The 26,285-nt window shown below is 43.2% G+C and overlaps 1 long non-coding RNA gene across 1 annotated transcript in view; it reads right to left on the minus strand.

The window, feature by feature from the left end:
* Positions 1-427: 427 nt before the first annotated feature.
* LOC311582642 overlaps positions 428-26,285 on the minus strand; it is a 95,665-nt gene continuing 69,807 nt past the window's right edge. Inside the window, exon 2 of the long non-coding RNA XR_014774179.1 lies at positions 428-858. This is a non-coding gene — a long non-coding RNA (uncharacterized lncRNA). The remainder of the gene's footprint in view (positions 859-26,285) is intronic.

Raw genomic sequence — 26,285 nt, forward strand, 5'->3', positions numbered from 1 at the left:
CAGCCATTTTACAGATGGCAGATCGCTGGTTGAGCTTGAAGGAGGACATGCTGGCCATGACCTTGAGACCGGCCCCTTCCTGACCTTGTCCTAACAACTGTGTATCTTTTCCTTACTGCTCTTGTGTTGATGACAATGAGCCTGGAGACAATGCTCATCACACGGATGCTTCCTTCTATCTGGAGACTAAGAAACAGGGTCTCAATGCAGGTGAGAAGCCTCGCTCACTACAGTCACTCGGCCAGAGGTGTAATTCTAAAGTCACCTGCCTCTCTACTCCTGGCCTTCTTTCTCCTCACATCATCTCATCTGGACTATGTCAGCTGGTAGAAACATCCAGATTCTAGAGTGCAGTCGAAGATGGAGGACTGGACCATCTGCAAGTCACAAGATATGGCCTTGTGGGGGGAGGGGCATGTTGGCTCAGTTTATTAACAATTAAACTTTATTATACAACCCAACTAGCATATACAAGAAGTAAAAAAAGGTTAAAGGGACAGAAGATTAAAACCTCCTGGAATCCGTTCGGCAGGACGGGTCCTTAGGTGTCTCAGTTCCACGAGCTGGTCCGGTCCCTTCCTCTCTCTCCACGCCTTCTCCTTCTCTCCTTCTACCTCTTCTTTTTCTCTCTCTCCCCCACCTTCCCAGTCATATGCAAAGGGCGGTCCCTTCTCCCTTCGAGGGTCAATTAGGAAAACAATAGCCACGGTGGGGTTCCTAGGTAGGCTTCCTGAATTCCAAGCCCAGGAAGGCTCCAAACAGTCTCTCACAAGGTATTCATGGTGTGCCCCAAGGGTAAAGCCCGTCAAGACTGCTTCCACCTGAGACAAAGCTTAATCTTTCCTACACCTCACCCTTCTCTCTAAAAAATTAAGAACTATATACACATATATACATATATACATATATACATACTCATCAGGAATTAAGAACATAACAAAGTCCTTTTATACTTGTTAACCTAAGGGAAAGTATACCACTATCCTACCAAAGAGAGTCCTTTTCTTTCATGAGAAATTGTAATTATTAATCTACTAAAGCTTCTAGTAACACTGTGGCTATCTAGTCTTCAATCCCATCAGAGACCCAAGAAGGAAAATCTATCTAATAAAGGAAGTGCTGGCAGGCAACTTCCAAGTTGCAGAGTACAGAGAGAGCAGACTGCCTGGATAGTCACCGAATTCTCTCCTTCATTGGGGCAATCAGTCTTCAGCCTTTCGGCCCAAAACATCCAACGAACTGCTTTTTGAAGCAGGAAATCCGACGGTCTGGTCCATCTATTCTCTTTAAAGCTGGACAGTCATCTTTCCAGCATCATTGTTGATCGTTGCAGACAGTCAGCCTGTCATCAGCCGTAGAGATAAGAGCAGTAGCAGAGCAGTTTTTCCGTCTAGTGACCATTCTGTCACCAGCGTCTCTTGAAGCCCCCATCTTCAATGATGCAAATGGAGAGGCGGCCAGGAGCGGATGTCTCTCTCTGTCAGGAAAGCCCTCATCATTAAATGCCATATTCTGTGGATCTCTGAAGAGTTTGAAGAACAAATCTATCTATTCTTACAGTTATCAATCTATTCCTTTGAAGACATAGACAAGCTATTAAACAAACCTGCTCTATAACAAAGTGAGTATCTAATAGGATTTCTACGTAACTAAATACCAACTTTTATCCCCGATGATTCCAAACAGTTTTTTATAAGACATTAGTGGTACAAATAATACATCAAATAAACATTGAACAAAAAGAACGTAAATTTCTGACATACAATATACAATATTTTGTCAACATATAACATACAATACATAAGGCAAAAATGAATGGAATATACAATTTAAGTTCATATCAATGTGAAGCAAAAGTTGAAGTCTTAAATTTCCATCAATCAAAAGTCTTAAATTTCCATCAATCTACAATACCAATGTAGAATTTTTTAAGTTAGTAGATTCAATAATCTACCTTTTATTCTACAATCCTGTATCCTCCCTTCCTTCCCCCCTTTTTCTTAATATTAAAAGGGATAGAAAGTAAGAGAGAAAGAAAGATAGAAGAAAGAAATCCCCAAATGAACTTTTATTAATTGTAAATAACCCCGTTAGGCAAAGATGAGCATTGGTAACCCACCAAAAACACACATCCCACCTACTGGGAATGGGGGCGTCGTGTTCTCAAAATTACTTGATGCTGTTTAAGAGAAAAATATTTTTCGGGTACCCAAGAAAAATAATATATTGGCCAAGCGCTGGAAAAGCTAGCTGTTTTTTGTCCAGTCCTTTAGGGATCGATCCTTTCGGCTAGCCGATTTATTGTTAATATGCATGCAATTTCTGGAAGAAGTAGTAGTGCCAGAGGCAGAAGTTCGATCTTCATAATTGTCCTGTTTTTTGCTCTGAAAGTAAGCAGACTTTATAAATCATTAGTACAGGTATGTTAGTACATATATAATTTTCAAGGGAACATCATTTGAGGCATCTTGCTCGAGGTGCCAGAGGCATGCTTTTGGGGTTAAATCACCCATGCTGCCTGCTGTCTTCAGCATTGTCCTGCTTTTTGCAAATACAGGGCTCTACCTGCATATACACCAATAGGACAGAAGAGGGCATTAGTTCTCCAAGCTGTAAGGAACAATGTCAAGCTGTTAAGAACCAGGTAGCTCTTAAGATTCACTTGTTATATGGTCAGATCTAATCTTTATAAGTTTAGTTGGTAGCCATATATTTTCACTCCCTGTGGAAACATACGCATACCCACGACCCCATCTCAAAACTACTGCAGGTTTCCATTTCATACTTTCCAAATCCTTGAAGAATATTGGTTGCCCCAATTCCTCAGTTTTTTCTATTATCTAATGTCTCTCCGCAGCTGACGTCCCTTCATCATTCACATTAAGAAAATTTAGAGTCAACAAAGCATTATTTAATCGATCCCTGGGTGTCTTTACCCTTCCCTTTTGTTTAATAAGCATTTCTTTTAAGGTACGATTAGCTCTTTCCACAAGTGCTTGTCCTGTGGGATTGTGAGGTATACCAGTAACATGCTTTATATTATAATACATAAAGAAGTTTTTCATCTTAAGGGACACATATGCAGGAGCATTATCAGTCTTAATTTGTGCAGGTATTCCCATAAATGCCATTATTTCTAGTAAGTGAGTAATCACACAGTCAGCCCTTTCAGAACTTAAGGCAGTTGCCCATTGAAAACCTGAATAGGTATCAATGGTATGATGCACATATCTCATTTTTCCAAATTCTGCAAAATGAAACACATCCATCTGCCAAATTTCATTCCTTTTGTTACCTCTAGGATTAATTCCAGCAGGTAATGGTAGTTGACTATATAAGGAACATGTAGGACATTTATTAATTATTTCTCTAGCTTGTTGCCAAGTGATAGAAAATCTTTTCTTCAACCCCTTACCATTGACATGATGTTTTTCGTGAAATTTGGAGGCTTCGAATACATTACCTATCAATAATTTGTCGATCTCTTCATTTCCTTGTGCCAATGGACCTGGTAAACCTGTATGGGATCGAATATGAGTAATATACAAGGGATAATTTCTGCTTCTGATGACCTGTTGCAGCTCTATAAATAAAGTAGTCAATTCTGTGTTATCAGGAGTAAATTCAGCAGTTTCTATATGCAAAACAACCTTTTCAGCATATTGAGAGTCAGTAATTATATTAAGAGGTTCAGGAAAATCTAACAAAACCATAAGGATAGCATATAATTCTGATTTTTGAACTGATGTAAATGGGCTTTTAATCACCTTGGTCATTTTCTCAGACTTATAACCAGCCATACCTGATTTATTTGCATCTGTGAAAAAGGTGGGTGCCCCTGAGATTGGTGGCCTCTTTACAATACTTGGAAGGATCCAATTAGTTCTTTTTATAAACTGTATACGTTTGCTTTTGGGGTATCTATTGTTAATGTCTCCCAAATAATTACTACAAGCTTTTTGCCAATCTTCATTAATTACCCATAGTGACATAATCTCAGAATCAGTAAGAGGCACTACAATTTCCGCCGGGTCCATCCCTGACAGTTGACGCAACCTTATTCTTCCCTTTGTAATCAATTCAGAAATTTTCTCTATATATGTTTTCAATTTTTTGCTTTGTTTATTTGGCAGGAATATCCATTCTATAATCCGGTCTTCCCTTTGCATGAGAAGCCCAGTAGGAGAATGTTTTGAAGGCAAAATAACCAAAATGCAACCAAGTTCAGGATCAATTCTATCCACATATGCCTTTTGAAGTTTTTGTTCCACCAGAATTAACTCCTTTTCTGCTTCAGCAGTTAAACACCTAGGACTGTTTAAATCCGAATCCCCTTGTAAAATCTGAAACAAGTTACTTAACTCATAGGTAGCTAACCCGATTGTAGGCCTTAACCAGGTAATATCGCCCAATAATCTCTGAAAGTCATTAAGAGTTTGTAATTGATCTCTACGGATCTGTACCTTTTGTGGTCGAATTTTTTGTTCAGTTATTTTATAGCCTAAATATGTAATTGAATCTCCTCTTTGTATTTTTTCCACCGCAATCTGTAATCCCCAGCATGGCAGAATTCTTTGTGCTTCCTGAAACATTTTTTCTACAATACTAGGATCAGAATCAGCTAGCAGAATATCATCCATGTAATGATATATGATAGATTGAGGAAACAGCTTACGAAGTATTTCTAAAGGTTGTTGTACAAAATACTGGCATAAAGTTGGGCTATTTAACATTCCCTGTGGAAGTACCATCCAATGATATCTCTTCATTGGAGAATTACTGTTCAGGGTAGGTACTGAGAAAGCAAACCTTTCCCTGTCCTTCTCGTGTAGAGGTATGGTAAAAAAACAATCTTTTAAATCAATTGTAATTATATGCCAAGACCGAGGTAATAAGGAAGGCAAAGGAATTCCAGGTTGAAGCGAACCCATGGGTTGAATCACCTTGTTTATGGCCCTCAAATCTGTTATCATTCTCCAACCACCTGATTTCTTTCTTACCACAAACACAGGGGAATTCCAGGGGCTGGAAGATTCTTCGATGTGTTGAGCCTCCAGCTGCTCTTGCACTAAACCGTGAAGCGCCTGTAACTTTTCTTTTGTTAAGGGCCACTGCTCCTGCCATACAGGTCTGTTTGAAATCCATTTTAGGGGCAAGGCGGTTGGTATCTCAGCAGTGGCCCCTCTTATAAATTTTGACACTCTAAATCTGAAGAATTCTGAGGTTGGACAATGGGCATAGCTGGTGGTCGCCTCTGATCACTTACATTAATCTCTTCCCTAGAAGCGCATACCAATTCACCCATTGTTTCAACCTTCTTTATCTCAGTATTTGCAGGAATAGTAATCTGAGTACCCCATTGCTGTAAAAGGTCTCGTCCCCATAGATTTATAGGAATGTCAGCCACATAGGGTTTCAGCCTCCCTATCTGCCCATCTGGTCCCACACACTCAAGCCACTGTACACTTTGTTTTATTTGAGATAACTTGCCAATTCCTACAATTTCTGTATAAACCTTCTTAAGTGGCCAAGTTTGGTTCCAAGACTTCTGGCAAATGATGGAGACGTCAGCTCCACTGTCTACCAAGCCTTCTATTTTAATATCATTCAATTGTATAATTAACTTAGGTCTCTGATCATTAATTACTGTTTGCCAGAACACACGGGTCCCTGTGCTCCCGAACGCACCAGTCCTTTCCACTGGAGCGGCTTTGCCCTTAATGTAAGGAAACAGTAGGAGTTGAGCAATCCTATCCCCGGCATCAATTTTCATCTCCTTTTTCACACATACCAAGATTTTTATTTCCCCTTTAGAATCTCCATCTATAATACCAGGATGCACAATAAAACCTTGAGAAGTCAGCCCGCTTCTTCCCAGAACCAATCCTACTGTGCCTGAAGGCAAAGGTCCAAAAACACCAGTATTTAATTTGTAACATTCAACCTGAGGAGTTAGGGTAAGAGACATATTTGAAGCCAGATCCAAGGCTGCACTGCCTTCAGTAGCATGCATTAGATCGCTAACACTCAGTTCCCGTTTTCCTGCGGGTTTGTCACTTCCTGACTGGCCAAAGGAATTCGGCTGGCATTGTTTACGGGGGCCCGAGCCGATGGCCCCCTCCTGCCGTTTCCCGTCGGCAAGATATTGCCTTGCACATCTCGCTTAGATTGACAATCCCGAGCCCAGTGTTTCCCTTTTCCACAGCGACTACAGTACCCTGGGAGTCTTGGTACCTCATTACCATCATAACCAGAACCCCCCTGTTCTCTTCTATGAGTTACGTTTCCTCCTGGGTTAGTGCGCCTTCTATTTCTACAGTTTCTTTGCACATGACCGATTTGACCGCAATTAAAGCACCGAGTATTATGATATCTGGGCTCTCTGACTAAAGCTTGTCCCACAATATTATTCTGATATTCCTGAGAGTTGATATTAACTGTCTCCTTTACCCAGTCATCTAATGGAGCGCCTCTTTCCTTTAACGGTCTAAGCACCTTCTTACATTCAGCATTTGCATTTTCATAAGCCATGATAAGTTTTAATGCCTTTTTGTTATCAGAATCTGGCATCGCCTTATCCATAGCAGATCCTAATCTCTGCAAAAATTCTGTAAAGGGCTCCAGAGGTCCTTGGAACACCTTAGTAAAAGAAATAGTTGTTTTCCCAGGTTCCTCTACCAGCTCCCAAGCTCTCAAGGCTGCCTTACGACATTGTTCAATCACTCTATCGTCAGCTTGAATTTGCTCTCTCATGTTAGTATATGGTCCATCACCAAGTAACTGATCTCTATTAATATTTATTCCCTGTGCGATATTTTCTTGTTCTATTTTTATAGCCTCTGTTTGCCACCATGATAACCACTGTAACTGTTGTGCTGCTTCCAATACCGCTGAAACTAAATTTTTCCAATCTTGGGGAACAAGTCTATTCTGATAGGCCCAGCTGTTTAACATTTGTTTAACGAAGTTAGAATGCATACCATATCTGATGATGGATTCCTTAAAATGTTTTAAATCCATCATGTCTACAGGACACCAGGCTATTTCGTCATGACCCTCAGCACCATTTGGCTCGATTACATGTCTTACAGTGACTGGAAAAGCTGAAGGTGCCTGGGTGACTGTGGAAGTATCCTCCACTGGTACATTTACTTCCAAAGACCTTTTGGTCGGTCTGGCTTCCTTTGCCTCTGGTTTCTGACCTTCTCCACCCTTTTTAACCAAAGGTGCCTTCTGCTTTTCCAGCCCTTCCACTTTTCTCTGTATTTTGCGTATTTGTTCAGTCAAGTCAGTAATTCTTTCCAAAAGGATAGAGCTTATTGACTCTTCCTGATTTTTCTGGCTTTCCGGTCTCTCTATTTTCTGTCCTTCATCACTACCAAATGCCAAAAATTCTATCCGTTTTCCCATCCCTTCATTTTCATACCTCAGCCTTTCTATCTGTCCAGTCAAATCTGCAATCTTTTCCAAAAGGATAGAACTTACTGACCCTTCCGGCTTTTCTATACCATTAGCCTGTCTTCTAATCCTTCTAAGCATGAAATATTGTAATAAAAGGACAATGAGAAAACAAAGAATTCCCTCTAAGTATAATGCAGGAAAGAGTTTTGCAACAGCAGTTGCAATTTTGCCAATACCCTGAAACAACATTTCTATCCCGTGGAATACTGAATCTTCCCTCATATCATTAGGGATTGTGGAACCCATCGGGCCCCACATCGGGCACCAGATGTTGGCTCAGTTTATTAACAATTAAACTTTATTATACAACCCAACTAGCATATACAAGAAGTAAAAAAAGGTTAAAGGGACAGAAGATTAAAACCTCCTGGAATCCGTTCGGCAGGACGGGTCCTTAGGTGTCTCAGTCCCACGAGCTGGTCCGGTCCTTTCCTCTCTCTCCGCGCCTTCTCCTTCTCTCCTTCTACCTCTTGTTTTTCTCTCCCCCACCTTCCCAGTCATATGCAAAGGGCAGTCCCTTCTCCCTTCGAGGGTCAATTAGGAAAACAATAGCCACGGTGGGGTTCCTAGGTAGGCTTCCTGAATTCCAAGCCCAGGAAGGCTCCAAACAGTCTCTCACAAGGTATTCATGGTGTGCCCCAAGGGTAAAGCCCGTCAAGACTGCTTCCACCTGAGACAAAGCTTAATCTTTCCTACAGGGGCATATGTTCGAAAAGCAAAGAAAATGTGCCAAAGATCTTAACATATAAAGTAAGCTTTGCTTTTTTTTTTTTAATAGGGTTTTGTGTATGCCAGACTGGCTTCAGATTCACTATGGAGCTGCGGGTGGTTTTGAACTTTTGATCTTCCTTTCTCTACCTCCTAAGCACGGGGATTATAGGCACACAGCATCACGTCCAGTATTACGTGATGTTGTGGATTGACTTGAGGCTTTCACGCATGCGAGGCAAGGGCTCTGTCACTCAAGGTCCATCCTCTGTATCGTTTTCACAGTACATGGTGGGCTAACCCAGGGAGGTCACATGAGTAGAGAAGGGTATGACGGGACCCTTGAGTCCCTAGGGTCTTAGAACGAATGCCTGCTCCCACCAATCTCTCTACAGAGGCATCCACGACCAGCTCCCAGGGTAGAGACTGAGAAACAAGAAGCAGGAAAAAAAAATGAATTGTGTTAAGCTTTTCAAAGGCTTTCTTGTTTGATCCTCTTGCTGTGAGAAGGGTCCCACCTCCCGGCCCGCCTCCTCATAGTGAGTTCCCTGCATTCCTGGGGCACCCCCCCCCAGAGGAAGGGCAGTTTGGCTTTTCCCTTCAAACTCAACTTTACCTTCCTAACATCAACCAGTACCAGGCTGCTGCAGACATGGTGAAGCCAGCACTCGCTACACCAAGAAATGAGTTCTGTTGTGCTGCAAAACACACTGCTGCCTCATTAAGTCCCTTCTAAATTCTGCCTGTGCGAATTTCTCCCAGGAAAATAATAGTAAACGTGTGAAATCCATTAGTGCAGATATTTTCTTCAAAGAAAAGCAGAAGGAATATTGTAACTTTCCAATGTAGGTAAATAATAAAACAGATACAGCTAATCAGATGTTTAAGTGGCATTTAAATAATGGAATATTTAAATAATGGAATAATTAAGGAATGGAACTGGGGTGATCTGCAAGAACAGCAAGTGCTCTTAACCAGGCTCTTAACTTAGTCCAGTGCCAAATTTGCTTATAATTATATGCATTAAAAAGCATTGATGTAAATGTTTCTTATATCATATAAATTTGATAATGAAAGTAAGGTTGACAAATGATCCTGCCTGCTGTCTCGGCTCACAGAATTAATGGTTATAACTATTAGCCAGGCAACTGGCTCTAGAGAACTGAGCACTATAATATATAAATATAAAATATCACTGTAATTTTCTTTTTTTTTAAGTTCTTGCAGTAAGCATCCCCTGTACTTACATATAGCCATATTCATGCTGCTAAAAGAGCAGCACAATCTGTCTAGATTTGCTTCCGTGACTGGAACTCTGCTCTGTTGCCCCAACCATATGATCAGAGTCAACCTGCTCCACACCATCTGCTGTGCACTCCTCCACAGCTGGAAATCAGAGAAAGAAAAAATGGCCATGACGTGTCCGAGGTGTGTATTATAATACCAATCTGGCAATAGCAGGCAGAGCTGAGCAAACAGGAGCTTGTGCTACCAGCGAGGCAGCAGCAGAGGCCGCATGGAGCTATTGGAGAACAGAATGCTTTGAAAAGGGCTCACTAGCAACTTGTAGCTGGGTGTGTTATGGCTTGGTTGTGACCAGTCTCCTCAAGGCCTATGTACTAATGGTCTGTCTCTGAGGGTTTTATTGCTGGGAAGAGACACCGTGACCAATGCAACTCTTATAAAGGAAAACATTAACTGGGCCTGGCGTACAGTTCAGAGGTTTAGTTCATTACCATCACGGTGGGAAGCATGGCAACACGCAGGCAGACATGGTGCTGGACAGGCGGCTGAGAGTTCTACATCTGGATTTGAAGGCAGCAGGAAGAAAGAGACACACTGGGCCTGGCTTGAGCATCTGAAACCTGGAAGCCCACCCCCCAATAACACGCTTCCTCCAATAAGGCCACACCTCCTAATAGTGCCACTCCCTATGGGCTTAAGGGGGACATTTTCACTCAAACCACTGCAGTCTGTTCCCAGGGATGCTGTTAGAAGTAGTAGACGCTTTAGGAAGGAGAGCATATGGGGAGGTGTTTAGGTCATTGGGGGGTGTGCCTTTAAGGCAATTGTGTAACCCACTGAAACCTCTGAAGCACAGAGCCAAAATACTATTCTTCCCTCTTTGTGTGCTGATTATATCAGATATTTGTGTATGTGTGTGTGTGTGCATGCACGCGCACGTGCGCAAAATACTCATACACATAAAATAAATGCATCTTAAATTTAAAGAGAAGTGTCATGGAAATCTCACATTTTCTTCTTTCAGATTTTAATAAGAGAAACCACCCCCCCTTTAATCATGCTTAATCCTATTGTATTAATCTTTGGGTTTGTCTGACTTTCTAAATAGTTGGCTTTATCACGTGCATGTGATGGCATGCATGCACTCGTGTGCACATTCATGTGCAATCTAGAGCTCCACACTGGGGGACTTCCCTAATGGCTCTCTAATGATACTGTATTTTGAAGCTGAGTCTCTTACTTGAATCAGGAGCTCATTGGTTTAGCTAGCCTGGCCGGAGTGCTTGAGCCACAGAACCCCGTCTCCATCTCTCCAACACTGGGACTTCTAGTTTGCTCTTACCCCCACCTGGCATTTAATGGGTATGGTCTGAGGGTGATATAAACTCTAATCCTTATGCTGGCATAGGCCACTGAGCCATCTCCAGAGCCTGAATAATGTTGTGAATTTGAAGACTACTTTCACCATGGAAACTACACTCAGACAGGACATAAGACAAGAAGAAATCTTACAGGGACAACTGGGACCTGAGGAATCACTCAGGCGCTACCCCCAAAGACTCACTGATTTGTTCAGTTTTTGTCTAAAGCCCAGGAAATTGGATTAGGCTCTGTAACTCACAGACACTGGAGTTACCCTGCCGGCAGCCCAGGGTCTGAATGCATCCCTGTATTCCAGAACACGTCTATCTGCCCAATGCACAGCAAACTTAGCTGAAGCTGAGGCGCAGGCTCAGAAGCACAAAAACTACAAGATTGGTTTCAGAGATTCATATCTAAGACCAATTCCATGCTCTTTCAGAGTCAGTCGCCCAAGGTAGACAGCTGAGGGATGCAGACTCTCATTAACGATAAAAGAAACTGGCTTCGGAAAGGCATAGGACCATGAAGAATTGAGCATGATCCTCTTGTCAGCCCCAGAGCTTTCCAGTGGCTGGGCTCATGCACTGCCAGCCCCAAAGTGTGGCAAGGCATCACAAAGTAATATATCCCTTACAACCTAAGAGACAGGAACTTTTGCTGTCCCCGACAGCCAGAGTTAATAATACATCCCAAAGTCACTTAAGACGTAAGACCACATCCTACTATACACTTACCTATTTGTCTAGCCTGCATTAAGATAACAATGTGACAGCCAACCTTACTTTTCTTCTATTTCCCATGTAATCAACTTCCATGACCCAAGCTAATGAATGGCTCTAATCTTACATACCCTTCCCGTGTCCACGACCTAAGGGTACTGCATGTGGGTTTATATACGTGTTGCAATAATCGTTGTCTGAAAACAGAAATATATGCTGAAAGCAATCTCATAAAATGAGTATCCATAAATATTGAAGAAAATATATGGAAAATATTGCTTGATAAACAATGGTGCTTGTAATACTATTTGTCAGTTGGGTCAGTTAGAGTCAGTGACTTCATCCCTTGTAAAACTGTCAGAGGTTTCTGTGAAGTGTCCCTGGTTCCTTTCCCCAAGTGATCACTTCTGTACTGTTCAATAAGAGAGGGAGAGGAGTCTTTTGTGAGGGATCTACAGACAGAAACACAGGACAGACAGACTCATTCAGGCAGGCATGGATTCAGACTTATTCAACAGACCCACAGGGGCAGCAGAAGACACACAGAGGGTGAAATAGAGACTGCAAGTCAAGGCTCGTTCTTGGTCAAATGACAGGAAGAAGAAGCGCTTTATTTATCTCTATCCTTAACATGACACCGATGCACTATTGGTGACTCTCGGTTTATAAACCTCAAATGTGTTAAATCTACGCACCACAGATTCTCAAATTCACAAGCCCTGTGGGAGGGAAGAAACCAGACAGGGAAAGCTCACTGCTGAGCGGTCTGGTGGTCTCCATGGAGTGACCAGGGAGCCTTCTTTTCTTGGGCCTTAGGAAGAGCACGCTAAGCGTTTGACCCCCTTTAGTTGTTTCTTCACAACGGTGTGCTCAGGGCAGAGCTGCGCTTCCCTCTCCCCTGCAAAGGACTTTGGTTATATATAAATTGAATTATATGTGTGTGTACATATATATATGTAAATATATATTCTAAGATATGTAATTAAGAGGAAAAAAATCATTTTTAATTACCCACGAACATGTGATCAGCCAGGAAAAATATGAGATTCACAGATGCTTCCAGAAAATTGAAACCTGAACAGCATCCTGAGACAGGGAAAGGAATGGAATTTTGTGGCTTCTCAGGAGGCCTAGGGACAAATTCTAGAAGGAGGGGGATGTGCCTTGTTCACCTGTACTCAGTTGACTAGGGCTTCGGCTTCTTGAGCAGCTAAAAGCCTCTCAGACACTGAAAGCTGCCAGGGCCTCCTATCTTCCTGGTTCCCTCACTAACGAAAACTCCCCTCACCCAAGAGCAATCAAGACAGTTTCTCAGAGGCATGGCCACAGACCAACCTGGGAAGAGGGCAACTTCAGTTGAAAACTTGTCCTGTGGCCATGCCTCTGAGAAACTGTCTTGACTGGTAACTGACGTGGCCGGGCCCAGCTCACTGAAGACAAGAGCATCATAGGCAGTTAGGTAGGTCTGGGGTATCTAAGAGAATGCATGAGAAAAGGAGCCAGTAAGCAGTGTTCCTCCAAGGGCTTTGCTTCAGTCCCTGAGGATGGTTACCCGGAAGAGTAAATCCCAGCACTCTGGAGGCAGAGACAAACTGATCTCTGAGGTCGAGGATGGCTTGGTCTGCAGAGCCAGTTCCAGGACAGCCAAGGCTAATACATAGAGAAGCCCTGTCTAGAAAAACAAAAACAAAACAAGAAAAGCTTCATTTTCTTACTAAAAGAGCTTCAATTCAAAAATTATGATATTTTTTAAAGGCTCAACCCTAACAGAGCTACACCTAAAGTCCTAGTCTTATGAAAGCTGCTAAATTATTGTAAACTGCTAATGATAATTAAGAAATGCAATAGTCAGCCATTTTATAAATGATCAAATCCTTTAATGTACCCAAAACTGTATTTGTAGCCATGCTAAATACTAATGTAACTAACTACAGGAATAAGCCTTATTTAGCTTCCTCTATGTTTTTAAGGTTAAGCCTAGGACAGGCAACTAAAAACAAGCAAAATTTGTCTATTCAAATATACTTTAGATAGATAGATGGTCCTCGAACACTTCAGAGACCTGCAGAATATGGCATTTAAAGTGCTTGCTAAAAAAGCTTTTTGTAATAGACATGCCAGCTCCTGACAGCACCCCAAATCTCCTCCTCCGAAGAAGAGCACAGAAGAACCTCCACCTGAGGTTTGCCTCAAATGTAGCAAAGCTACCCACTGGGCTGTAAACTGTCCTTTGTCTCGACTGCTGACAGTACACTGTCCAAACTGTGGACAGGCAGGACACTGGGAAGCTGACTGCCTTACTTTGCCTAGACAAAGAGGTCAGCTCCCAAAAAAAGATTGCTGCTTCGCAGAAAAATCTGTCATACCTTCCAGGCCTGGCAACCAAAGATGGATGCCCCACTGACATAGAGGAACCTTGCGTAACTGACTATCCAGGTAATGGTAAGTCTCTGCCATTTTTATAGACTCTGAAGTGGCTGGGTCTGTACTTCCTGCCTACTCAACTGAAATTTATCCGGCTCAGGACTCTGATGGGTTTGAAGACTGGACTAGTGAAAGATTTATCAGCTTAAAGGCAGAAACCAAGGATTCAGATGCCTTTTTCAGTCTTCTTCATGTGTAAAAAAAATAAGGCTTCAAGCCTCACTCCTAGAGCTGCCACTACTAGGGCTGGACACAGTTTTGCCATTCCTTTGTCTAAAGGATCTTGATATACAGTGACTGCGCCCAGTAATCAGCCGCCCCACCTGTGTCTCACAGCGAATAACTGCATGGGAAAAAAAGCGCAGAGTTTACGTAAGGTCTGAGGACACAAAAGTTTAAGTTGTGAGGATCTAAGAAAGTGTTTTTAGGACTTAAGAAGGTGTCTTAAGGTTGGTAAACGCAAGTTATAAAAGCTGCAGGACGTGAAAGCATAAGCGGTGATAAGAAAGTGATTTATGGTATAGAAAAGGAATTTTTAAATGCTTCAGGCTTCTTCCCTTGCTATGATACTGTTATATTAAGACTTCAAAGTTCAGAGCATTAATATTGATCAATGGAGTTCTGATAAGTTGTTAGTCTATCTCTGGTAAAAAATAAACATTAAATAAATAAATAAATAAACAAACAAACCACATTCCTCTATACAAGCCACTATCGTAGTCACAAGCTAAAATGTTTAAATATCCTTTGCTTGTCTTTTAAGTATAGACTTTAAAATGTTTCTCATTATGCTACATTTCTATACTCCCAGCCTTCTGCACAGAGGGCAGAAGCCCCTCTTTCACGGTGTGTAGTCATACTGAAAACCAGGATCAAGCGAGCTTTTGCCACTTCCGCTCCGCAGAAGGCTCTGTCTTCCCTGCGTTCCCCTTAAAGAGTGTTCATGCTGTTAACCCAAAAGCATTTCCCAAGCCTCCACCATAGCTCAAAGGTGTGAGTCTACTGCCTTCTCTGCCGCGTGGATTTCAGGCTGAAACTTAGCTCTCTTTGTAAACTTTAAATTTTATTGTAAGCATCTGAGAAACATCTCGGATCCACCTCTCGCAGGCCAAATAGACTACAGATAAGTATTGTCAGTCAACAGCCTGTTTGTTTGTCACCTGCCTATTCCTGGGGGTGGAATCTATTCCCCTTTCCCTGGTTTGGGGACACCAGCCCCCTTCCTCAACTACCAAGACCATGGGCTTAAAATTTTCAAATGTAAAAAAATTTTTTTCTCCCTAAATTCCTTAACTTTACCTACTGCCCCTAATACATAACCCTCCCAGCAGATTTCCTATCAGTTAAAGACTACAAACTGCCGAACTGTGGCCGTCAAATCCCTAGGCCCTGATGGTCACATAGAGCCTGGGCAGCAAGGGAAACAGCCTGCTCTTCCCAGACTTGGCCAATACCCAGCTTTTTGGACCCTTGATAATGATGCCCAGATGTCAGCAGAAAGCAGTCATTTACTCATTTACTGTCAACAAAAGGCTGGGATGTTGGGTTTCAGACCTGGGACAAACAGCTAAGGTACCTATTTATCAAATATCAAAGCCGACCTGGCCCCAGGTCAGGTTCTCCTAGTGTCTCTCTCTCTCTCTCTCTCTCTCTCTCTCTCTCTCTCTCTCTCTCTCTCTCTCTGTGTGTGTGTGTGTGTGTGTGTGTGTGTCTGTGTCGCTCTCTCTGTCTCTCTCTGTCTCTCTCTGTCTCTCTCTGAACTTCTCTTCGTGTGTGTGTGTGTGTGTGTGTGTGTGTGTGTGTGTGTGCATGCGTGTGCGTGCATGTGTGCGCATGAGCACACATTCCCTTTTCTCACCCACCCACCCACCCACCCCATCTCCCTGTCTGCATGGCAATTTCCCTGGCCCCAGTCCTTGGACCAGTGAACCCACCTGAGAGCTGCCACCAATAAACTCTCCTTTTTGTACTTTTAATTCAGCTTGAATTGGCTTATTTCATCTAGGAGAAAACTTATCATCATTAAATATATCGCTTACTCAAATACTTCTTCTTTACATTCTTTACATGGAACTTACTCCCATTCAAAACTCCACATGCCACGCCCTGGCCCGCACAGGCTTGTAGCTGTATCAGAATGCAAGATGCTTTCTGTACAACTTCAGAAGTCCCCATAGTCCTTGGTGGCACGGGCCTTTAATCCCAGCACTCAAAAGGCAGAGGCAGGTTTGTGAGTTTGAAGTCAGTCTGATCTGCATAGAGTTCCAGGACAGCCAGAGCCACATATTAGAGAGACCTGTTTCAAAAAAGGGTGGGTAGGGGGGCTGCTGGAGAGATGGCTCGGAGGTTAAGAGCACTGGCTGCTCTTCCAGAGGTCCTGAGTTCAATTCCCAGCAACCACATGGTGGCTCACAAACATCTATAATGTGATCTGATGCCCTCTTCTGGCCTGTAGGTGTACATGCAGGCAGAGCAATGTGTACATAATAAATAAATAAATCTTTTTTTTTTTTTAATGCCAGAGGCCTACATCTCCTAAGACTCAAGGCAATCTCTTAACTCTAACCTGTAAAATCAAAAAAGAAAATTACATACATTCAAATGCACAGAACATACATTATCATGTCAGAAGGGAGGAAAGGTGGATACTGAGAAAACTGGGACCTAAGCAAGACAAAAAACCAACTGGGGCAAACTCCACAGCCTCCAACTCCAGTCTGATGTTAGAGCGCTCTTTTAAATATGGCTCTTCCCTTCCAGCTTTGCTGGCTGCAGCCGAATCTCTCTCGGGGCTGGTTCTGTGCCCTCTCTGCAGCTCCCCATGACAGGGCTCCCATTGGGCTCTGGCATCTCCAGTGTCTTGGTGTCTCCAATGCAATCCAGGAGGCCTCCTCTTCACAGCTTCATGAGATGGCATCTTGGGACCTCCATACAGGGACTCTCCTGCTACACCCCTGGCCTCAGAAGCTTTTCTTTTCTTTTTTTTTTTTTAATATTTTTTTATTAATTTGTTCATATTACATCTTGATTGTTAGCCCTTCCCCTGTTTCCTCCCATTCTTCCCTCCCTCCCACTTCCCCCCTTCTCCCCTCCCCTATGTCTGTGATTGAGGGAGACCTCCTCCCCCTATATATGCTCTTAGAATATCGAGTCTGGGGGAAGATTCCACAACCTCTTTGTCCCTGTATCCTTGATAAAGCCACAATGTGGCTGAAGCTGTCAAGTTCTTCAGCTTGCTTGGGATGGAATCAGGCCTTTCTTTAAACATCTCATCTCTTTAAGGACTGTACTTGGATCCAATATTACATTCCCTGGTTTTTTGTTTTGTTTCGGGTTTTTTTTTTCTCCTCAGATTGTACATTTTGTCTTTTTCCTTGCTCCTCTTCTTTTTCATTGTAGATCTGCACAAGAATTGTCATTAATAATCACATGACACAGTCAATACTAGGCTACTTTGAAATTATCTCTGCCAACTACACTAGTCCTAAACTCTTCAATTTAGCCTCTGACAGATTTTAGGACATGGGGAAAAAGCAGCCACCTCCTTTGCTAAACTATCACAAGACCAGTCTCAAGCCCCACGGATGACATTCCTCCCCTCGGAAACCTCTTGAGCAGAATCTTCATAGTTCACCCTGCTTTCAGCAGTGTTGTCTTCCACACTTTTATGATGGCACATTAAGCCCTGCTTAAGGCATTCAACAGCTTTTCTTGTCCAAAGTCCCAGTGTCTAAGAAAGAAGCATGGTTGGGCCTGTCACAGTAATACCCCGGTCTCTGATACCAACTTGTTTTACTTCTGTCTTAGTTACTATTTATTCTCTTGTTGTAAAGAGGCATCATGGCTGAGGGTACTTACAAAAAGAAAGCCTTTAAATGGGGCCCTGTTTACAGTTTCACAGGGTTAGTCTAGGATCCCCATGATGGGCAGCATGGCTACAGGCAGGCATGGTGCTGGAACGGTAGGTAGCTGAGAGCTCTCATCTGAACCCCAAGTTGGAGGTAGAGCGACTGAGCCTCGAGTGGGCTTTCGAAACCTCAGTCCACCCTCTCACCAGTAACTCACCTTCTCCAATAAGGTCACAAGTCCTCCAACAAGACCACGCCTCCTAATCCTTCCTAAACAGCACGCCAACCAACTAGAAACCAGACATTCAACCATATGAGCCGACGGGAGCCATCCTCATGTGAACCAGCACAGCATTTGTCATCTCCGCAGATCAGGAAACAAAGAGAGCTCTGCCCAGAAGGAAAGCCAACTACAATCTTCAAGGCTTTTCCTCCTAGCAACCATCTTCCTGCAGTTAGTCCCAACATCCTAAGGTTTTTCACACAAAACCACCAGCTGGGAACCAAGCATTCAAACACATGAGCCTGTGGGTGACATTTTTACATCCAAGTTATAACGTGGAACCATTATAGATTTATTGTTTCCAGTGCCATGAGTGTGTGTGTGTGTGTGTGTGTGTGTGTGTGTGTGTGTGTGTGTGTCTACATCAATATGTACTTTGGTCTTAGCACATCTATTGGTTCTTTCTCAAATTGTTCTTTTTGTTCCAACATAATATTTTTATTGATTATTTGGGAATTTCACATCATGAACCCCAATCATACTCACTTCTTAGTCTTCTCATATCCATCCCCACTATGACCTCCCCTGCCCCCCCCCCACCCCGCCAAAAGAAGAAAGAAAGAAAGGAAAAAAAATCCAAGTCCAATTTGTGTTGCCCATATACTCACTGGAGCATGGTCAAACTCCCAGTGGCCACTCACCTAAAAAATAAAAATAAAAATAAAATAAAATAAATAAATAAATAAACAAAGACAAACACAAACAAACAAAAAACCTGAGTCTTTCTCCACCAACTCCTCTGCCAGATGCCATCAATTGTGGAGAACTACACTTTAGCATCCTTGTGACTATTTAAGAGTCTTCTTTGATGGCTTCCTGTCTAGGCTGTTAATTTGGAGGGGCGCCAACATGGTGGGGTTAGGGGTTGTCACAGAAGCCTTCTATGTCTCTTTCTCAACTACAACTCTGCAGTCATCAATACCACTGCAAGCATAGCTTCCTTGCCTATTACAGTGAGTGGAAGCCCAGATCATGGACTTCCAAGTGGTGTCTGGAGACAACACAGACTATGGATATCTACATGGTCTCCAGTGGTGTGACAGACCACAGACATCAGTAAGGCCCTCTGCCACAGCATGGGCCGTAAACACCATCATAGCCCTCAGTGGCATCACATGCCCAGAACATCAACATGGCTAAGGCAACATGGCTAGGGCAACATGGGCCACAGACACCAATATGGCCCCTGGTGACAGCCCAGTTCATGGACATCAGCATGGCTTCAGATGGCAATGCAGACATCCACACAGGTCATGGGCATCAACATAACCCCTAGCTACAGCAGGACCATGGACCTTAACATGGCTCTCAGTGGCAGCATGGACCACAGGTATCAACATGGCTTCAGGCAGCAATACAGGCCACTCATATCCACATGGCCTCCAGTGGCATCCCAGACCACAGATATCCACGTGAAACTCCCAGGCTTCCACATGGCCTGGGGCAGAGGACCACAGATACCACCATGGCCTCCAAGGGCAGCACAGGCTATAGAGGTCTTTTGAGGAACTCTAATCCAGAAAGCGAACCGTTCTTCATCTGGGATATGCTGTCATTGCTCAGAGCCAGGGTGATCCTGCGAATGGGCAGTGTGCTCTATGCTGAGTCTGCACAAGCTCTAGGCTGCTGCACACCACCCTAGTCAGCACAGTCAGCACACTATGTTCCCCAGTCTACCCCAGCCTTCTGTCTCACCTGTCATCACCATCATCATCAAGTCTCTAATTCTGTCTCTCTCACCCATTTCCCCATTGTTCCTACCTCTCCATTGCCTATTTGTTTATCTTAATGGCATTGGAAACCGCAGTGTGTCTGTCACATGGTGTTTATTTTTGCCCAAACATCTTTACATGTAAATATTCATTACAAGTCATTGGTATTTCGGAGCTTTTGCAGACCTGCTTGCAATTTAAATTTGTATGTAGTTTAAGACTTTAGGCCTCTAGCTGGGGCAGACTCTCAGTGAGAGTCTAGCTTAACCCTACTTCCTTAACCCTACTTCCTTGCACTGTGGCCCTACCATGTGGCTGGCTCATTCCCTCCCTGTTCCTCTCTAGTCTCCCTTCTGCTTTCTTCCGCATCTCCTTTGAGTCTCTCAACTCTGCTTGCATCCCTTATGCATCCCACCTGCCTGGAAACTCCACCCCATACTCAGCTATTGGATGTCAGACCTTTATTATAACCAATCAATACCTGATCCATCTCTTCGGTTGCCTTAAGGCATAAAGGACTGCCTGACCTTCATCTTTAGGGAAGGTGTGGAAAGCCAAGCATTGACAACTAGGAAACTGATGATCCATAGAAATTACAATACCAAAATCCTGTGCTATTTGAGTATTTGGGTAGTCTAGCACTTGACCTTTGAAACAAAACGGCCAAGCACCCAGTATTGTACATTGTCCTACAACCACCATCAGAAATCTTCCATAGGAAGATCTCATCAATTAATCAATAGTTTTTTTGTATGTGTAGTGTTTCTATTATAAAGCTAATTGTAGCAACTGCACCTAACGTTACTCTATTCTCTGTGGAGAGTATATGTCCTTATCGGATGCCTTTTAAAACTCTAATTAGGTAATTGGCAGTTGAGCCTGGTGACTCTGTTAGGAAACAGAAATAGTTTAGATGTGTGGTATTATTCTTAGTAAACCAATACACATTCTTTCAGTTCCTTGTGGTCGGAAGTAATTTCCTTAATAATTTATTCCAGAATCTTAATGTCTGTCAGTAGTCAAAACTCATCATTTTATAAATTTGGAAGGAAAACACTCTATCTCTCATGTTTAGGGATGTAGTTCAGTGGTAGAGTGCTGACCTAGCATGTGCAAGGCCCTAGGTTTGACCTCATCACTAAAAAAATAAAATAAAATAAAAAAATAAAAAATAATTTACATTTCTCTTTTTTAAAACGCAGAACCAGTCATGTATGATAGTGGCAACCACTGATCCCAGCACTCAGGAAGCAAAAGCAGAAGGATCTCTGGAAACTTAGGGCTAGCCTGGTCTACATAGCAAGTTCCAGGCTGGCCAGCTACAGAGTAGGATCCCTGTCTCCAAAACTAAAATAAAATAAAAATAAAATCATACTTGTAGTTCTCCACTTCCCATCATCCTCACCATCCACATTTTCTCAAAACCAACCATAGATGTTAGGATGCTTACTTGAAGAGCCCTGGGAAGTGCTTCCTTTGCCTCAAGATACTTGAAACCACCTAGAGCATCTCAGATACTCCACTCAAACCCATTTCTCACCAGTGGACATTCTGCCATTCATCTTGAGAGCATTGCTGTTGAGAGCAAGACAAGCAGTGAGTCTTCCTGCCTTGTCTGTGCCAGTCACGCCCACCACCTGCATCGTCAGAACAGCGTATCGTTCTCTCTGGGAAGGGATGGTGGGCTGCCGATCCCCAGCACCCTTCCAACTCCTGGCTGTTCCCTGCTTACTTCCAGCTTGGCAGGGGATTCGCCAGCTGTACACCTGTTATCCCCAAAAACAGGGCTACAGTCTCACAGTCTTGCTTAGCCTCTGTCCCATGACTTGGGTGAGTAACACATCAATGTCAGAGCAACAGACAAACTTTTAACCTTCAGAGTCAGCCTGAACATGGTGGACAATGAAGGCTCTCTGTGCATCTCCAACACCCTACTAATTCAGGAGCGCTTCACCAAAGATAGAAAAGGATGAATGAATAAGGCACATGTCTGACACAGGGGCAAAGCGATTTGTCAGGTAGCAAAGACTGTGGACAACCCTGGTTGGCTCTGGTTTTGGTCACATCAGGGTGTAGACGGAGCAGAGCTCATTCCCCAATAACCACTGATGTTGACATATGGCTAACAGTCCACTTGTCCCAAGCTGCGTTTGTCATTTTGACCCTCATAGCCCTTTCTTAGCATCTTTATTTCAATCCCAGTCATGTTCAACTTTGGCCTTTCTGGCGCTGTAGTTACAGACCTGTGTGATATGTTGTCACGTGTCTTTCTTGAGCTCTTTTATCACTGATGTCCCCTCAATGCTTTACCAGCAAAGAACCATTCCTGGGGCCCCTATTTCTTCCTTGACCTTTCCCTCCTCCCATTGGCCTTAAGTTCACAGGTTAAATGCATCATTTTCCACCCCGCTCACCACTGGATAATTCTCTTCTCCACTATCTGACCAAAGAATTAAGCATCTGTTGTTGTTGTTGTTGCTGCTGCTGCTGTTGTTGTTGTTGTTATTGTCTTCTAAGTCTTGTGCCATTACCTCTTGAGTTTATAGTGTGTACCTTATGCTGTGTATTCCATGCTGTCAGCAAGAGGACAATGAATTTGATCTCCACGGGAGCTGAAATGATCAGCTCTAGGAGTTTCATTTTTTAAAAATACAATATTCCACCAAGGTCAAGGCTCTGTATAATTAAACAAGCATAAAAGCATTCATATGTTTTAGGAGCCAATAGAATAAAAAAATCCAACCATGCCACCAGATTAAGTGGAGCTGCGTCTACATCTAAGGAAATGTGTAACATGGATCCAGGGATCCCCTCTCCTGAAGATGAGAAGTCCTTGACGGGGCACCAAATAAATACCAGTGGATTCTGACAAGTACCAAGCAGCATCCAGACCAAAGTCTGGTCACTTCGCTAGTTCTCAAAGTTGTATTACAGTAGCTGCAATGGCTTGACTGAGATGTTCTCCAGGAGTCTCCTCAGGCTTTTGAATACTTAGTACTCAGTTACTGGTTATTTGGGGGCAGGATTAGGAGCTGTGACCTTGCTGGAAGACATATGTCACTTGGGGCCAGGCTTTGAGGTTTCAAAAAGAAAGGCTCATATGATCCTGAGTGAGCTCTCTCTGGCTCCCTGCTTGCAGGTTCAAGGGCGTGAGGCCCTTAGCTGCAATGCCTTCACTCTGCCAACGCGGATTCTAGTGCCCTGAAACCATAAGCCCAAAATAAACTCTTTCTTCTACAAGTTGCCTTTGCTCTGTTGTCTTATCACAGCAGTGGAGAAGCAACTAATAAAGAAGTTGGTGCCAGGAGTGGCTGTTGCTGGCCTGACCCTGTGGGGTTTTGGAGGAAGACTTTGAGGCTTTGGATGAGGGAAGGGGTTGAATGTTGTAAGCGGACCTTAATGGGCCATCCTAGGAGACTCTGGGAAGACAACAGTGCTGAGAGCTATGCAGACCGTGGAGGCCCCGCTCAAGAGGGTTTAGAGGTCATTCGCTAGAGATCATTCGCATGGTGCTTTGGCAAAGAATGTAGCTGCTTTTTGCCCATGTTTAAAGAACTTGCCTACAGCTAAAGTAATGGACTAATTTCTCTGGTGGAAGAGATTTCAAGGCAGCCTGATGTTGACTCTGCCACATTGTTATTAGCAATCACCCTTCGCAGCTCTACAATGAAAAATATCAAATGGGACAAAAGGAAGCACAAGATGTACAGTTTGAAGAGAAAAGGGGCACCACACCCAAGGTTTGTGCTGAAAGAGATAAGAAGATTAAGGCCAGGTCTGAGGTAACAGGAAAGGTGTCCTCACAGCAAGACCCTACATTGCTGTTTCACAGCAGCTGACTAGGATTTGCCTCATGACCTGGTAGGGGTGTGGTTTTGCCAGCCGCAGATAGTTCCTGTGATTGTGTCACATTTGGAATTCTGGAGACTTTTCATTGGGTATATAAATGCTGGGGCCCTGAGTGGGTTGTTGGTTGCTGTTGGTTGTACTTTGTTAAGTACTCATGTGCAAAGAATAAATAAGAAAAAGAAACTAGATATCCTGGCAAGATCAAACTTGCCCCTAAGAGCGAGATGTCCCCAGTCAGCAGGAAGTAGTCTAACGGTAACACCGCCTCCTTTCTTACCCCTCATTTTATTCAAAGATCTCTTTCCTTTTCTCTCTCTCTCTTTTTTTTTTTTTCCTCTCATATCTAGTGTTAGGGGTTGAAAGGGTGGAAAGGAAGTGGAGAAAGGTGGAAGAAATAAGAACCCACAAAGTAATAAAAGTCCAATTACGGTAGGATATTTGCCAAGGAGAACTGCAGGTTGGGAGTAAGAACAGCCTGGGGGGGGGGGGGGCTCTGTTGCAGGCAGCAAAGCTGGGAAGGAAGAGATGTCTAAACCCTTTTGTATCAGACATGGAGCTATAGGATTTGCCCTGCTGGGTCCAGTATTTCCTCATTATGCCCTGATTTATTTATTTCAAAATGGTATGTATATCCTGTGCCGTTGTGTGTTGAAAATATATAATTTGTTCTTTGGGCTTTCTGGGGAATGCAGTTAAGAGATTGCCTTGAATCGCAAAAAAAAAAAAAAAAAAAAAAAAAAAAAAAAAGACTTTGGACTTTGACACTTTAGACAATGTTGAGATTGTGAAAGACTATGGGGACTTTTGAAATTGGATTAAATGCATTTTTCATTATGATCGGGCTACAAGCCTATGAGGGTCTGGGCGCTGAATGTGGTGGTTTGAAAGAGAATGGCCCCCCATAGGCTCACATAGCTGAACACTTGGTCTCCAGTTGGTGCGTGTTTGGAAAAGGCTAGAAGGTGTGGCCTTGCTGGAGAAAGCATATCACTGGGGAAAGACTTTGAGGTTTCAAAGGCTTTACACCATTCCCAGTGAGCATCCCCTGTCCTCTCCTTACAGCTCAAGATGTGAACTCTCAGCTGTCCCTACCCCCCCCCACCCCCACCCCCGCCACCTTCATGGATTCTAACCATCCAAACTGTGAGCCCAAAACAAGCTCTTCCTTGTATATATTGTCTTTATCACAGATCCTATCACAGCAGTAGAAAAGCAACTAATACCCTGGGACTCTAGGCTCGTTACTGGGTGAATACCTTTTCTCTTGAGAATAGTTATAATTCAGGATGTGGCTGGCTGTGAGGTTTTGCTAGATTTAAAGTAGTAAAAGATGTAAATCGAACCTAAAAGGCCGAGAAGGATGTTTTTTTCTTCCGTATACAAAACCCCCGAGAGCACCAGCAGATTCATAGCTATCTCAATGCTCTCTTTACCATTCTTATCTCCCTGTGGCATTGGGATAGGAGTGATAGTGTTCTCTGCCCTCTGGAGGGTACCCCAGATTGGTAGATGAAGGACGTATCACATCTCACTGCAGAAAGCTGAGTGGCTAGGCCCCCAGTCAAGCCGGATGTACCTCTAGGCAATTGGGAAACTGATGCCCATTCTTAAATATTCCTTTAGAAAACAACTTGAATCATCATGCCTTTTATTACTCCCTTGTGTGGTCCTAAATAACTCTTTCCTTCAGCCCTGATAAGGTATTTATAATGGACACTAGGCCCCGTTTTATTCTGTAAGGCCTTCGTCCCTTCAAATATGAACTAGCTCCTTTCTCTAACAATGAGGGTGGACATCCCAGAATAGCATGATGTTGTTCACTGTGAGATTGTAGAAGGAGGAAAATTCAGATAATTCAATGAGACATGATATTGGGGGAGGGGAGCTTTATCGTCTTAAGTTCCATGTATGGGCTTGAAAATTAAACTGCGGTAAAACCACAGGAAAAATAAGCATATGCATTTTACTTTGCTTTTACATGTACATAGAAACCTTCACAGGAAAAATTAAGATCATGGCACTGAGATCCAGTCAGAACAGCTATCATGACAAACAAGAGTTGGACGGGGAGTGGAAAAAGAGGAACTTTTATACAATACTGGAGGAAAGGTAAAATGGCGCTCCTTCTATGAAAACCAGTGAGGTGGGTTCTCAAAAGTAGGGACTGGGGATGTATAAAGTGTGTGGTGGTGAATGAAAATGGCCCCCATAGGCTCCTAGGGAGCGACACTACTTGAAAGGATTAGGAAGGTCGCTTTGTTGGAGTAGGTTGCCGCCTTGTTAGAAGTGGGTCACTGGGGTGTGGGCTTTGAGGTTCCAAAGACTCAAGCCAAGCCCAGTGTCACTCTCTCCTCCTGCTGCCTGCCGGTCCAGATGTAGAACTCTCAGCTACGTCTCCAGCACCATGTCCGTTTGTGTGCTGCCATGTTTTCTGCCATTATGATGATGGACTAAACCTCTGAACTGTAAGCCATCTTCAAGTAAATGTTTTCCTTTATAAGAGTTGTCATGGCCATGGTGTCTTTTCAAAGCAATAAAACCCTAACTAAGACAGAGTGTTTGTAGAGCATGTTTGAAGCCCTTGGTTCAACCTCTAACACTACAGGGGTGAAAAAAACCTTAAAATCTAACTACCTTATAATTCAGCTATGGCACTCTCAAAAATATAGCCAAA

This window comes from Acomys minous (genome assembly GCF_964271855.1).
Source record: "Acomys minous genome assembly, chromosome: 2".
Classification (NCBI taxonomy): domain Eukaryota; kingdom Metazoa; phylum Chordata; class Mammalia; order Rodentia; family Muridae; genus Acomys; species Acomys minous.